Source organism: Lampetra planeri, chromosome 34, assembly GCF_965212315.1.
Source record: "Lampetra planeri chromosome 34, kcLamPlan1.2.h2, whole genome shotgun sequence".
In the NCBI taxonomy this organism is placed as follows: domain Eukaryota; kingdom Metazoa; phylum Chordata; class Hyperoartia; order Petromyzontiformes; family Petromyzontidae; genus Lampetra; species Lampetra planeri.
The window spans coordinates 11,876,558-11,895,502 of NC_136140.1; the positions used below are offsets into that span (position 1 = coordinate 11,876,558).

At 52.2% G+C, this 18,945-nt stretch overlaps 1 protein-coding gene across 1 annotated transcript in view; it reads left to right on the forward strand.

Annotated features, from left to right (window-relative positions):
* LOC144729967 (chloride anion exchanger-like) overlaps nucleotides 1-18,945 on the forward strand; it is a 135,722-nt gene that overhangs the window by 290 nt on the left and 116,487 nt on the right.

The window sequence follows — 18,945 nt, forward strand, 5'->3', positions numbered from 1 at the left end:
AATTGTAAATAAATGTCGCGGGTTTACCTGACTGGTGGTTGGGTGTGTAGGGTGGTGGCGGGTTTAAACGAAACCCCCTTCAATGTGGACTTCTTGACGATGTTACTTATTGGTGAGGCTTGGTTAACCAGGAGAGCCTCAACGAGTCTCAAGACTATTTGCAGGAGGGTCCCGTGTGATCCCAATTCAGCACTTTTTGCAGGCAATGTTTCAGCATTGGGATAGTTTGATTAATACCAGTTACATGATACGTGGTGTTTTTCTTCAGTTTTTTTATCTATGGGAGTAAAACGGAGAAATCGGAGGAAACCCATGGAGAATAGGGGCAGAATACACAACCTCTACAAAGACAAAGTTCCCCCGTATAGCTCAACGGGCGGTTGGGGAAAGTGCTGCTAGCGACCACCAATGAAGTCCGGCACGGCACACGAGGAGGTGGGTGGCCAGCATCACGCTAGGGGGCGATGTTTACACGTCACACCAAGTAGTCATTTGAGGCTGAGTCGACCAAGGAGAGGCCCATGACAGGTGTCGTAGCGTAGTAACTGCTACACTACCGCTCCCCACCAGCCCCACACGCTCACACTCATCAGAACGCGCTTCGTTGCGGCACGCGTGTGGCTGCTACCCGCACGGGACATCACCTGGCCGCAGCCGCGGGGAACGCCCCAGGAAGCGCCAGCATCGACCGCGCGCCCCGTGCTCCATGAGACACGGCTGGCTCTGGCTCCACGCTGGCTCCACACTAACACCACACTAACACCACGCTGGCTCCACACTAACACCACACTAACAGCACGCTAACACCACACTAACACCACACTAACACCACACTAACACCACGCTGGCTCCACACTAACACCACGCTGGCTCCACACTAACACCACACTAACACCACGCTGGCTCCACATTAACACCACACTAACAACACACTAACACCACGCTAACACCACACTAACACCACACTAACACCACGCTGGAACTATGCTGACACCACACTAACACCAGGCTGGCTCCACGCTGGCTCCACACTAACATCACACTAACACCACGCTAACACCACACTAACACCATACTAACACCACGCTGGCTCCACACTAACACCACACTAACACCACGCTAACACCACACTAACACCACACTAACACCACGCTGGCTCCACATTAACACCACGCTGGCTCCACACTAACACCACACTAACACCACGCTAACACCACACTAACACCACACTAACACCACGCTGGCTCCACACTAACACCACACTAACACCACACTAACACCACGCTGGCTTCACACTAACACCACACTAACACCACACTAACACCACGCTGGCTCCACACTAACACCACACTAACACCACACTAACACCACGCTGGCTCCACACTAACACCACACTAACACCACGCTGGCTCCACACTAACACCACGCTGGCTCCACACTAACACCACACTAACACCACACTAACACCACACTAACACCACGCTAACACCACGCTGGCTCCACACTAACACCACACTAACACCACACTGGCTCCACACTAACACCACACTAACACCACACTAACACCATGCTGGCTCCACACTAACACCACACTAACACCACACTGGCTCCACACTAACACCACACTAACACCACACTAACACCACACTGGCTCCACACTGACACCACACTAACACCACACTAACACCACACTGGCTCCACACTAACACCACACTAACACCACACTAACACCACGCTGGCTCCACACTAACACCACACTAACACCACACTGGCTCCACACTAACACCACACTAACACCACACTAACACCACACTAACACCACGCTAACACCACGCTGGCTCCACACTAACACCACACTAACACCACGCTGGCTCCACACTAACACCACACTAACACCACGCTAACACCACGCTGGCTCCACACTAACACCACACTAACACCACACTAACACCACGCTGGCTCCACACTAACACCACACTAACATCACACTAACACCACGCTGGCTCCACACTAACACCACGCTGGCTCCACACTAACACCACACTAACACCACACTAACACCACGCTGGCCCCACACTAACACCACACTAACACCACGCTGGCTCCACACTAACACCACACTAACACCACACTAACACCACGCTGGCTCCACACTAACACCACACTAACACCACGCTGGCTAAACACTAACACCACACTAACACCACACTAACACCACGCTGGCTCCACACTAACACAACACTAACACCACACTAACACCACACTAACACCACGCTGGCTCCACACTAACACCACACTAACACCACACTAACACCACGCTGGCTCCACACTAACACCACACTAACACCACACTAACACCACGCTGGCTCAACACTAACACCACACTAACACCACACTAACACCACGCTGGCTCCACACTAACACCACACTAACACCACGCTGGCTCCACACTAACACCACACTAACACCACACTAACACCACACTACACCACGCTGGCTCCACACTAACACCACACTAACACCACACTAAAACCACGCTGGCTCCACACTAACACCACACTAACACCACGCTGGCTCCACACTAACACCACACTAACACCACGCTGGCTCCACACTAACACCACACTAACACCACACTGGCTCCACACTAACACCACACTAACACCACGCTGGCTCCACACTAACACCACACTAACACCACGCTGGCTCCACACTAACACCACACTAACACCACACTAACACCACGCTGGCTCCACACTAACACCACACTAACACCACACTAACACCACGCTGGCTCCACACTAACACCACACTAACACCACACTGGCTCCACACTAACACCACACTAACACCACACTAACACCACACTGGCTCCACACTAACACCACACTAACACCACACTAACACCACACTGGCTCCACACTAACACCACACTAACACCACGCTGGCTCGACACTAACACCACACTAACACCACGCTGGCTTCACACTAACACCACACTAACACCACACTAACACCACGCTGGCTCCACACTAACACCACACTAACACCACGCTGGCTCCACACTAACACCACACTAACCCCACACTGGCTCCACACTAACACCACACTAACACCACACTAACAGCACACTGGCTCCACACTAACACCACACTAACACCACACTAACACCACACTGGCTCCACACTAACACCACACTAACACCACGCTGGCTCCACACTAACACCACACTAACACCACACTGGCTCCACACTAACACCACACTAACACCACACTAACACCACGCTAACACCACGCTGGCTCCACACTAACACCACGCTGGCTCCACACTAACACCACACTGGCTCCACACTAACACCACACTAACACCACACTAACACCACGCTAACACCACGCTGGCTCCACACTAACACCACGCTGGCTCCACACTAACACCACACTAACACCACACTAACACCACGCTAACACCACGCTGGCTCCACACTAACACCACACTGGCCCCACACTAACACCACACTAACACCACGCTGGCTCCACACTAACACCACATTAACACCACACTAACACCACGCTGGCTCCACACTAACACCACACTAACACCACGCTGGAAAAACACTAACACCACACTAACACCACACTAACACCACGCTGGCTCCACACTAACACCACACTAACACAACACTAACACCACGCTAACACCACGCTGGCTCCACACTAACACCACACTAACACCACACTAACACCACGCTGACTAAACACTAACACCACACTAACACCACACTAACACCACACTAACACCACGCTGGCTCCACACTAACACCACACTAACACCACACTAACACCATGCTGGCTCCACACTAACACCACACTAACACCACACTAACACCACGCTGGCTCCACACTAACACCACACTAACACCACGCTGGCTCCACACTAACACCACACTAACACCACACTAACACCACACTACACCACGCTGGCTCCACACTAACACCACACTAACACCACACTAACACCACGCTGGCTCCACACTAACACCACACTAACACCACGCTGGCTCCACACTAACACCACACTAACACCACGCTGGCTCCACACTAACACCACACTAACACCACACTGGCTCAACACTGACACCACACTAACACCACGCTGGCTCCACACTAACACCACACTAACACCACGCTGGCTCCACACTAACACCACACTAACACCACACTAACACCACACTAACACCACGCTGGCTCCACACTAACACCACACTAACACCACACTAACACCACGCTGGCTCCACACTAACACCACACTAACACCACGCTGGCTCCACACTAACACCACACTAACACCACGCTGGCTCCACACTAACACCACACTAACACCACACTAACACCACGCTGGCTCCACACTAACACCACGCTGGCTAAACACTAACACCACACTAACACCACACTAACACTACACTAACACCACGCTGGCTCCACACTAACACCACACTAACACCAAACTAACACCACGCTGGCTCCACACTAACACCACACTAACACCACACTAACACCACGCTGGCTCCACACTAACACCACACTAACACCACGCTGGCTCCACACTAACACCACACTAACACCACACTAACACCACGCTGGCTCCACACTAACACCACACTAACACCACGCTGGCTCCACACTAACACCACACTAACACCACACTAACACCACGCTGGCTCCACACTAACACCACACTAACACCACGCTGGCTCCACACTAACACCACACTAACACCACGCTGGCTCCACACTAACACCACACTAACACCACACTGGCTCCACACTGACACCACACTAACACCACGCTGGCTCCACACTAACACCACACTAACACCACGCTGGCTCCACACTAACACCACACTAACACCACACTAACACCACGCTGGCTCCACACTAACACCACACTAACACCACACTAACACCACGCTGGCTCCACACTAACACCACACTAACACCACACTAACACCACGCTAGCTCCACACTAACACCACACTAACACCACGCTGGCTCCACACTAACACCACACTAACACCACACTAACACCACACTAACACCACGCTGGCTCCACACTAACACCACACTAACACCACGCTGGCTCCACACTAACACCACACTAACACCACACTGGCTCCACACTAACACCACACTAACACCACACTAACACCACACTGGCTCCACACTAACACCACACTAACACCACACTAACACCACACTAACACCACGCTGGCTCCACACTAACACCACACTAACACCAAGCTGGCTCCACACTAACACCACACTAACACCACGCTGGCTCCACACTAACACCACACTAACACCACACTAACACCACACTAACACCACGCTGGCTCCACACTAACACCACGCTGGCTAAACACTAACACCACACTAACACCACACTAACACTACACTAACACCACGCTGGCTCCACACTAACACCACACTAACACCACACTAACACCACGCTGGCTCCACACTAACACCACACTAACACCACACTAACACCACGCTGGCTCCACACTAACACCACACTAACACCACACTAACACCACACTACACCACGCTGGCTCCACACTAACACCACACTAACACCACACTAACACCACGCTGGCTCCACACTAACACCACACTAACACCACGCTGGCTCCACACTAACACCACACTAACACCACGCTGGCTCCACACTAACACCACACTAACACCACACTGGCTCCACACTGACACCACACTAACACCACACTGGCTCCACACTAACACCACACTAACACCACGCTGGCTCCACACTAACACCACACTAACACCACACTAACACCACGCTGGCTCCACACTAACACCACACTAACACCACACTAACACCACGCTGGCTCCACACTAACACCACACTAACACCACGCTGGCTCCACACTAACACCACACTAACACCACGCTGGCTCCACACTAACACCACACTAACACCACACTAACACCACGCTGGCTCCACACTAACACCACACTAACACCACGCTGGCTCCACACTAACACCACACTAACACCACACTGGCTCCACACTAACACCACACTAACACCACACTAACACCACACTTGCTCCACACTAACACCACACTAACACCACGCTGGCTCCACACTAACACCACACTAACACCACACTAACACCACGCTGGCTCCACACTAACACCACACTAACACCACGCTGGCTCCACACTAACACCACACTAACACCACACTAACACCACACTACACCACGCTGGCTCCACACTAACACCACACTAACACCACGCTGGCTCCACACTAACACCACACTAACACCACGCTGGCTCCACACTAACACCACACTAACACCACGCTGGCTCCACACTAACACCACACTAACACCACACTGGCTCCACACTGACACCACACTAACACCACGCTGGCTCCACACTAACACCACACTAACACCACGCTGGCTCCACACTAACACCACACTAACACCACACTAACACCACGCTGGCTCCACACTAACACCACACTAACACCACACTAACACCACGCTGGCTCCACACTAACACCACACTAACACCACGCTGGCTCCACACTAACACCACACTAACACCATGCTGGCTCCACACTAACACCACACTAACACCACACTAACACCACGCTGGCTCCACACTAACACCACACTAACACCACGCTGGCTCCACACTAACACCACACTATCACCACACTAACACCACACTGGCTCCACACTAACACCACACTAACACCACACTAACACCACACTAACACCACACTGGCTCCACACTAACACCACACTAACACCACACTAACACCACACTGGCTCCACACTAACACCACACTAACACCACACTAACACCACGCTGGCTCCACACTAACACCACGCTAACACCACGCTGGCTCCACACTAACACCACACTGGCTCCACACTAACACCACGCTGGCTCCACACTAACACCACACTAACACCACACTAACACCACGCTGGCTCCACACTAACACCACGCTGGCTCCACACTAACACCACACTGGCTCCACACTAACACCACACTAACACCACACTAACACCACGCTGGCTCCACACTAACACCACACTAACACCACGCTGGCTCCACACTAACACCACACTAACACCACGCTGGCTCCACACTAACACCACACTAACACCACGCTAACACCACACTAACACCACAATAACACCACGCTGGCTCCACACTAACACCACGCTGGCTCCACACTAACACCACGATAACACCACACTAACACCACACTAACACCACACTAACACCACGCTGGCTCCACACTAACACCACGCTAACACCACGCTAACACCACACTAACACCACGTTAACACCACGCTGGCTCCACACTAACACCACACTAACACCACACTGGCTCCACACTAACACCACACTAACACCACACTAACACCACACTGGCTCCACACTAACACCACACTAACACCACACTAACACCACACTGGCTCCACACTAACACCACACTAACACCACACTAACACCACGCTGGCTCCACACTAACACCACACTAACACCACACTGGCTCCACACTAACACCACACTAACACCACACTAACACCACGCTAACACCACGCTGGCTCCACACTAACACCACACTAACACCACGCTGGCTCCACACTAACACCACACTAACACCACGCTAACACCACGCTGGCTCCACACTAACACCACATTAACACCACACTAACACCACGCTGGCTCCACACTAACACCACACTAACACCACATTAACAACACGCTGGCCCCACACTAACACCACACTAACACCACGCTGGCTCCACACTAACACCACACTAACACCACACTAACACCACACTAACACCACACTAACACCACGCTGGCTAAACACTAACACCACACTAACACCACACTAACACCACACTAACACCACGCTGGCTCCACACTAACACCACACTAACACCACACTAACACCATGCTGGCTCCACACTAACCCCACACTAACACCACACTAACACCACGCTGGCTCCACACTAACACCACACTAACACCACGCTGGCTCCACACTAACACCACACTAACACCACACTAACACCACACTACACCACGCTGGCTCCACACTAACACCACACTAACACCACACTAACACCACGCTGGCTCCACACTAACACCACACTAACACCACGCTGGCTCCACACTAACACCACACTAACACCACGCTGGCTCCACACTAACACCACACTAACACCACGCTGGCTCCACACTGACACCACACTAACACCACGCTGGCTCCACACTAACACCACACTAACACCACGCTGGCTCCACACTAACACCACACTAACACCACACTAACACCACGCTGGCTCCACACTAACACCACACTAACACCACACTAACACCACGCTGGCTCCACACTAACACCACACTAACACCACGCTGGCTCCACACTAACACCACACTAACACCACGCTGGCTCCACACTAACACCACACTAACACCACACTAACACCACACTAACACCACGCTGGCTCCACACTAACACCACGCTGGCTAAACACTAACACCACACTAACACCACACTAACACCACACTAACACCACGCTGGCTCCACACTAACACCACACTAACACCACACTAACACCACGCTGGCTCCACACTAACACCACACTAACACCACACTAACACCACGCTGGCTCCACACTAACACCACACTAACACCACGCTGGCTCCACACTAACACCACACTAACACCACACTAACACCACACTACACCACGCTGGCTCCACACTAACACCACACTAACACCACACTAACACCACGCTGGCTCCACACTAACACCACACTAACACCACGCTGGCTCCACACTAACACCACACTAACACCACGCTGGCTCCACACTAACACCACACTAACACCACACTGGCTCCACACTGACACCACACTAACACCACGCTGGCTCCACACTAACACCACACTAACACCACGCTGGCTCCACACTAACACCACACTAACACCACACTAACACCACGCTGGCTCCACACTAACACCACACTAACACCACACTAACACCACGCTGGCTCCACACTAACACCACACTAACACCACGCTGGCTCCACACTAACACCACACTAACACCACGCTGGCTCCACACTAACACCACACTAACACCACACTAACACCACGCTGGCTCCACACTAACACCACACTAACACCACGCTGGCTCCACACTAACACCACACTAACACCACATTGGCTCCACACTAACACCACACTAACACCACACTAACACCACACTGGCTCCACACTAACACCACACTAACACCACACTAACACCACACTAACACCACGCTGGCTCCACACTAACACCACGCTAACACCACGCTGGCTCCACACTAACACCACACTGGCTCCACACTAACACCACGCTGGCTTCACACTAACACCACACTAACACCACACTAACACCACGCTGGCTCCACACTAACACCACGCTGGCTCCACACTAACACCACACTGGCTCCACACTAACACCACACTAACACCACACTAACAGCACACTAACACCACGCTGGCTCCACACTAACACCACACTAACACCACGCTGGCTCCACACTAACACCACACTAACACCACGCTGGCTCCACACTAACACCACACTAACACCACGCTAACACCACACTAACACCACAATAACACCACGCTGGCTCCACACTAACACCACGCTGGCTCCACACTAACACCACGCTAACACCACACTAACACCACACTAACACCACACTAACACCACGCTGGCTCCACACTAACACCACGCTAACACCACGCTAACACCACAGTAACACCACGTTAACACCACGCTGGCTCCACACTAACACCACACTAACACCACACTGGCTCCACACTAACACCACACTAACACCACACTAACACCACACTGGCTCCACACTAACACCACACTAACACCACACTAACACCACACTGGCTCCACACTAACACCACACTAACACCACACTAAGACCACGCAGGCTCCACACTAACACCACACTAACACCACACTGGCTCCACACTAACACCACACTAACACCACACTAACACCACGCTAACACCACGCTGGCTCCACACTAACACCACACTAACACCACGCTGGCTCCACACTAACACCACACTAACACCACGCTAACACCACGCTGGCTCCACACTAACACCACATTAACACCACACTAACACCACGCTGGCTCCACACTAACACCACGCTGGCTCCACACTAACACCACACTAACACCACATTAACATCACGCTGGCCCCACACTAACACCATACTAACACCACGCTGGCTCCACACTAACACCACACTAACACCACACTAACACCAAGCTGGCTCCACACTAACACCACACTAACACCACACTAACACCACACTAACACCACACTGGCTCCACACTAACACCACACTAACACCACACTAACACCACACTAACACCACACTAACACCACGCTGGCTAAACACTAACACCACACTAACACCACGCTGGCTCCCCACTAACACCACACTAACACCACACTAACACCACACTACACCACGCTGGCTCCACACTAACACCACACTAACACCACACTAACACCACGCTGTCTCCACACTAACACCACACTAACACCACGCTGGCTACACACTAACACCACACTAACACCACGCTGGCTCCACACTAACACCACACTAACACCACACTGGCTCCACACTAACACCACACTAACACCACGCTGGCTCCACACTAACACCACACTAACACCACACTAACACCACGCTGGCTCCACACTAACACCACACTAACACCACGCTGGCTCCACACTAACACCACACTAACACCACGCTGGCTCCACACTAACACCACACTAACACCACACTAACACCACGCTGGCTCCACACTAACACCACACTAACACCACGCTGGCTCCACACTAACACCACATTAACACCACACTGGCTCCACACTAACACCACACTAACACCACACTAACACCACACTGGCTCCACACTAACACCACACTAACACCACACTAACACCACACTAACACCACGCTGGCTCCACACTAACACCACGCTAACACCACGCTGGCTCCACACTAACACCACACTGGCTCCACACTAACACCACACTGGCTCCACACTAACACCACACTGGCTCCACACTAACACCACACTAACACCACACTAACACCACACTAACACCACGCTGGCTCCACACTAACACCACACTGGCTCCACACTAACACCACACTAACACCACACTAACACCACACTAAAACCACGCTGGCTCCACACTAACACCACACTAACACCACGCTGGCTCCACACTAACACCACACTAACACCACGCTGGCTCCACACTAACACCACACTAACACCACGCTAACACCACACTAACACCACAATAACACCACGCTGGCTCCACACTAACACCACACTAACACCACGCTGGCTCCACACTAACACCACACTAACACCACGCTGGCTCCACACTAACACCACACTAACACCACGCTAACACCACACTAACACCACAATAACACCACGCTGGCTCCACACTAACACCACGCTGGCTCCACACTAACACCACGCTAACACCACACTAACACCACACTAACACCACACTAACAACACGCTGGCTCCACACTAACACCACGCTAACACCACGCTAACACCACACTAACACCACGTTAACACCACGCTGGCTCCACACTAACACCACGCTGGCTCCACACTAACACCACACTATCACCACGCTGGCTCCACATTAACACCACACTAACACCACACTAACACCATACTAACACCATGCTGGCTCCACACTAACACCACACTAACACCACGCTGGCTCCACACTAACACCACGCTGGCTCCACACTAACACCACGCTAACAACACACTAACACCACACTAACACCACGCTGGCTCCACACTAACACCACACTAACACCACACTAACACCATACTGACAACACACTAACACCACGCTAACAACACACTAACACCACACTAACACCACGCTGGATCCACACTAACACCACACTAACACCACACTAACACCACACTAACACCATACTAACACCACGCTGGCTCCACACTAACACCACACTAACACCACACTAACACCACACTAACACCACGCTGGCTCCACACTAACACCACACTAACACCACACTAACACCACACTAACACCACACTAACACCACACTAACACCACGCTGGCTCCACACTAACACCACACTAACACCACACTAACACCACGCTGGCTCCACACTAACACCACACTAACACCACGCTGGCTCCACACTAACACCACACTAACACCACACTAACACCACACTACACCACGCTGGCTCCACACTAACACCACACTAACACCACACTAACACCACGCTGGCTCCACACTAACACCACACTAACACCACGCTGGCTCCACACTAACACCACACTAACACCACGCTGGCTCCACACTAACACCACACTAACACCACACTGGCTCCACACTAACACCACACTAACACCACGCTGGCTCCACACTAACACCACACTAACACCACGCTGGCTCCACACTAACACCACACTAACACCACACTAACACCACGCTGGTTCCACACTAACACCACACTAACACCACACTAACACCACGCTGGCTCCACACTAACACCACACTAACACCACGCTGGCTCCACACTAACACCACACTAACACCACGCTGGCTCCACTCTAACACCACACTAACACCACACTGACACCACGCTGGCTCCACACTAACACCACACTAACACCACGCTGGCTCCACACTAACACCACACTAACACCACACTGGCTCCACACTAACACCACACTAACACCACACTAACACCACACTGGCTCCACACTAACACCACACTAACACCACACTAACACCACGCTGGCTCCACACTAACACCACGCTAACACCACGCTGGCTCCACACTAACACCACACTGGCTCCACACTAACACCACGCTGACTCCACACTAACACCACACTAACACCACACTAACACCACGCTGGCTCCACACTAACACCACGCTGGCTCCACACTAACACCACACTGGCTCCACACTAAAACCACACTAACACCACACTAACACCACACTAACACCACGCTGGCTCCACACTAACACCACACTAACACCACGCTGGCTCCACACTAACACCACACTAACACCACGCTGGCTCCACACTAACACCACACTAACACCACACTAACACCACACTAACACCACAATAACACCACGCTGGCTCCACACTAACACCACGCTGGCTCCACACTAACACCACGCTAACACCACACTAACACCACACTAACACCACGCTGGCTCCACATTAACACCACGCTAACACCACGCTAACACCACACTAACACCATGTTAACACCACGCTGGCTCCACACTAACACCACGCTGGCTCCACACTAACACCACACTAACACCACGCTGGCTCCACACTAACACCACACTAACACCACACTAACACCATACTAACACCATGCTGGCTCCACACTAACACCACACTAACACCACGCTGGCTCCACACTAACACCACGCTGGCTCCACACTAACACCACGCTAACAACACACTAACACCACACTAACACCACGCTGGCTCGACACTAACACCACACTAACACCACACTAACACCATACTGACACCACACTAACACCACGCTAACAACACACTAACACCACACTAACACCACGCTGGATCCACACTAACACCACACTAACACCACACTAACACCACACTAACACCATATTAACACCACGCTGGCTCCACACTAACACCACACTAACACCACACTAACACCACACTAACACCACGCTGGCTCCACACTAACACCACGCTGGCTCCACACTAACACCACACTAACACCACACTAACACCACACTAACACCACGCTGGCTCCACACTAACACCACACTAACACCACACTAACACCACGCTGGCTAAACACTAACACCACACTAACACCACACTAACACCACACTAACACCACGCTGGCTCCACACTAACACCACACTAACACCACACTAACACCACGCTGGCTCCACACTAACACCACACTAACACCACACTAACACCACGCTGGCTCCACACTAACACCACACTAACACCACGCTGGCTCCACACTAACACCACACTAACACCACACTACACCACGCTGGCTCCACACTAACACCACACTAACACCACACTAACACCACGCTGGCTCCACACTAACACCACACTAACACCACACTAACACCACGCTGGTTCCACACTAACACCACACTAACACCACACTAACACCACGCTGGCTCCACACTAACACCACACTAACACCACGCTGGCTCCACACTAACACCACACTAACACCACGCTGGCTCCACACTAACACCACACTAACACCACACTGACACCACGCTGGCTCCACACTAACACCACACTAACACCACGCTGGCTCCACACTAACACCACACTAACACCACACTGGCTCCACACTAACACCACACTAACACCACACTAACACCACACTGGCTCCACACTAACACCACACTAACACCACACTAACACCACGCTGGCTCCACACTAACACCACACTGGCTCCACACTTAAACCACACTAACACCACACTAACAAAACACTAACACCACACTAACACCACGCTAACACCACGCTGGCTCCACACTAACACCACACTGGCTCCACACTAACACCACACTGGCTCCACACTAACACCACACTGGCTCCACACTAACACCACACTAACACCACACTAACACCACACCAACACCACGCTGGCTCCACACTAACACCACACTGGCTCCACACTAACACCACGCTAACAACACACTAACACCACACTAACACCACGCTGGCTCCACACTAACACCACACTAACACCACACTAACACCACGCTAACACCACGCTGGCTCCACACTAACACCACACTGGCTCCACACTAACACCACACTGGCTCCACACTAACACCACACTGGCTCCACACTAACACCACACTAACACCACACTAACACCACACTAACACCACGCTGGCTCCACACTAACACCACACTGGCTGCACACTAACACCACACTAACACCACACTAACACCACACTAACACCACGCTGGCTCCACACTAACACCACACTAACACCACGCTGGCTCCACACTAACACCACACTAACACCACGCTGGCTCCACACTAACACCACACTAACACCACGCTAACACCACACTAACACCACAATAACACCACGCTGGCTCCACACTAACACCACACTAACACCACGCTGGCTCCACACTAACACCACACTAACACCACGCTGGCTCCACACTAACACCACGCTAACACCACGCTAACACCACACTAACACCACAATAACACCACGCTGGCTCCACACTAACACCACGCTGGCTCCACACTAACACCACGCTAACACCACACTAACACCACACTAACACCACACTAACAACACGCTGGCTCCACACTAACACCACGCTAACACCACGCTAACACCACACTAACACCACGTTAACACCACGCTGGCTCCACACTAACACCACGCTGGCTCCACATTAACACCACACTAACACCACACTAACACCATACTAACACCATGCTGGCTCCACACTAACACCACACTAACACCACACTAACACCATACTGACAACACACTAACACCACGCTAACAACACACTAACACCACACTAACACCACGCTGGATCCACACTAACACCACACTAACACCACACTAACACCATACTAACACCACGCTGGCTCCACACTAACACCACACTAACACCACACTAACACCACACTAACACCACGCTGGCTCCACACTAACACCACGCTGGCTCCACACTAACACCACACTAACACCACACTAACACCACGCTGGCTCCACACTAACACCACACTAACACCACACTAACACCACGCTGGCTCCACACTAACACCACACTAACACCACGCTGGCTCCACACTAACACCACACTAACACCACACTAACACCACACTACACCACGCTGGCTCCACACTAACACCACACTAACACCACACTAACACCACGCTGGCTCCACACTAACACCACACTAACACCACGCTGGCTCCACACTAACACCACACTAACACCACGCTGGCTCCACACTAACACCACACTAACACCACACTGTCTCCACACTAACACCACACTAACACCACGCTGGCTCCACACTAACACCACACTAACACCACGCTGGCTCCACACTAACACCACACTAACACCACACTAACACCACGCTGGTTCCACACTAACACCACACTAACACCACACTAACACCACGCTGGCTCCACACTAACACCACACTAACACCACGCTGGCTCCACACTAACACCACACTAACACCACGCTGGCTCCACACTAACACCACACTAACACCACACTGACACCACGCTGGCTCCACACTAACACCACACTAACACCACGCTGGCTCCACACTAACACCACGCTAACACCACACTGGCTCCACACTAACACCACACTAACACCACACTAACACCACACTGGCTCCACACTAACACCACACTAACACCACACTAACACCACACTAACACCACGCTGGCTCCACACTAACACCACGCTAACACCACGCTGGCTCCACACTAACACCACACTGGCTCCACACTAACACCACGCTGACTCCACACTAACACCACACTAACACCACACTAACACCACGCTGGCTCCACACTAACACCACGCTGGCTCCACACTAACACCACACTGGCTCCACACTAAAACCACACTAACACCACACTAACACCACACTAACACCACGCTGGCTCCACACTAACACCACACTAACACCACGCTGGCTCCACACTAACACCACACTAACACCACGCTGGCTCCACACTAACACCACACTAACACCACACTAACACCACGCTGGCTCCACATTAACACCACGCTAACACCACGCTAACACCACACTAACACCATGTTAACACCACGCTGGCTCCACACTAACACCACGCTGGCTCCACACTAACACCACACTAACACCACGCTGGCTCCACACTAACACCACACTAACACCACACTAACACCATACTAACACCATGCTGGCTCCACACTAACACCACGCTGGCTCCACACTAACACCACGCTGGCTCCACACTAACACCACGCTAACAACACACTAACACCACACTAACACCACGCTGGCTCGACACTAACACCACACTAACACCACACTAACACCATACTGACACCACACTAACACCACGCTAACAACACACTAACACCACACTAACACCACGCTGGATCCACACTAACACCACACTAACACCACACTAACACCATACTAACACCACGCTGGCTCCACACTAACACCACACTAACACCACACTAACACCACACTAACACCACGCTGGCTCCACACTAACACCACGCTGGCTCCACACTAACACCACACTAACACCACACTAACACCACACTAACACCACGCTGGCTCCACACTAACACCACACTAACACCACGCTGGCTAAACACTAACACCACACTAACACCACACTAACACCACACTAACACCACGCTGGCTCCACACTAACACCACACTAACACCACACTAACACCACGCTGGCTCCACACTAACACCACACTAACACCACACTAACACGACGCTGGCTCCACACTAACACCACACTAACACCACGCTGGCTCCACACTAACACCACACTAACACCACACTAACACCACACTACACCACGCTGGCTCCACACTAACACCACACTAACACCACACTAACACCACGCTGGCTCCACACTAACACCACACTAACACCACACTAACACCACGCTGGTTCCACACTAACACCACACTAACACCACACTAACACCACGCTGGCTCCACACTAACACCACACTAACACCACGCTGGCTCCACACTAACACCACACTAACACCACGCTGGCTCCACACTAACACCACACTAACACCACACTGACACCACGCTGGCTCCACACTAACACCACACTAACACCACGCTGGCTCCACACTAACACCACACTAACACCACACTGGCTCCACACTAACACCACACTAACACCACACTAACACCACACTGGCTCCACACTAACACCACACTAACACCACACTAACACCACACTAACACCACGCTGGCTCCACACTAACACCACGCTAACAACACGCTGGCTCCACACTAACACCACGCTAACACCACGCTAACACCACACTAACACCACGTTAACACCACGCTGGCTCCACACTAACACCACGCTGGCTCCACACTAACACCACACTATCACCACGCTGGCTCCACATTAACACCACACTAACACCACACTAACACCATACTAACACCATGCTGGCTCCACACTAACACCACACTAACACCACGCTGGCTCCACACTAACACCACGCTGGCTCCACACTAACACCACGCTAACAACACACTAACACCACACTAACACCACGCTGGCTCCACACTAACACCACACTAACACCACACTAACACCATACTGACAACACACTAACACCACGCTAACAACACACTAACACCACACTAACACCACGCTGGATCCACACTAACACCACACTAACACCACACTAACACCACACTAACACCATACTAACACCACGCTGGCTCCACACTAACACCACACTAACACCACACTAACACCACACTAACACCACGCTGGCTCCACACTAACACCACACTAACACCACACTAACACCACACTAACACCACACTAACACCACGCTGGCTCCACACTAACACCACACTAACACCACACTAACACCACGCTGGCTCCACACTAACACCACACTAACACCACGCTGGCTCCACACTAACACCACACTAACACCACACTAACA